Genomic DNA, 977 nt, shown 5'->3' on the forward strand with positions numbered 1-977 from the left:
AAGAGTTCTGTTAGCCCTCTCTGCCACCCCATTTTGTTGAGGATTTCTGGCAACAGAGTGCTGATTTAACATCCCCTCACTTCTGAAAAACTGTCTGAACCTTTCATTTACATATTCTCCACCATTATCTGATCTTAGGTATTTAATTTTGTTACCAGTGTGCCTTTCTACAAGAGATTTATATTGTTTGAATTCTTCAAACACATTACTCTTATTCTTTAACAGACCAATGTAAGTATATCTGGTTAAGTCATCAATGAAAGTTACAAAATATTTAAAACCTTGATAAGAAATTTTGTCAGTGACTTCACATACATCAGAGTGAATGATCTCAAGCAACATGGTTGCCCTGCGAGATCCCCCCTTAGGGAAAGAACTCTTGGTCCTTTTCGCTCTTTGACATGTGGAGCACTTATGGTCGAATTGACTGACTCTATCCATGCCACACACAAGTTTCTGAATAAGACCCATATGATTTTTACCAAGATGTCCCAGTCTTTCATGCCATGGCTCGGATTTTATCACATCAGCTTTAAGAGCTTGGGTGGCACGCATTTGTTCATTTTCTCTAACTTCCAAATTAATTTTATAAGTACCATTTGACTCATGGGTTTTCAGAAGAGGTTCACCAGAAAGATCGACATCATCCTTAAGGTACACCCCACACTGATCATCCCTGAACACCACTGCGAGTCCACTCCTAGTCAGTTTACTGATTGACAACAAATTTGATTTTAAATCCGGCACATGTTGCACATCACAGACCCTGGACAATCCATTGTGCTTGACAGGATTAGTCAGCAATTCACCATGACCCTCAATAAATAAAACTTGATCACCAGCACATTCAATTGGCTGTCTTACTGAGGTATTATAATTAAATAAATAACCGATATCACTGCACATATGGTCTGAGGCACCACTGTCTAAATAGAATTTCAACTCATTTGTAATAAGAGGGATTTTACATACCAAAG

This window comes from Frankliniella occidentalis, unplaced genomic scaffold (assembly GCF_000697945.3).
Source record: "Frankliniella occidentalis isolate FOCC.00 unplaced genomic scaffold, Focc_3.1 Scaffold251, whole genome shotgun sequence".
Lineage (NCBI taxonomy): Eukaryota > Metazoa > Arthropoda > Insecta > Thysanoptera > Thripidae > Frankliniella > Frankliniella occidentalis.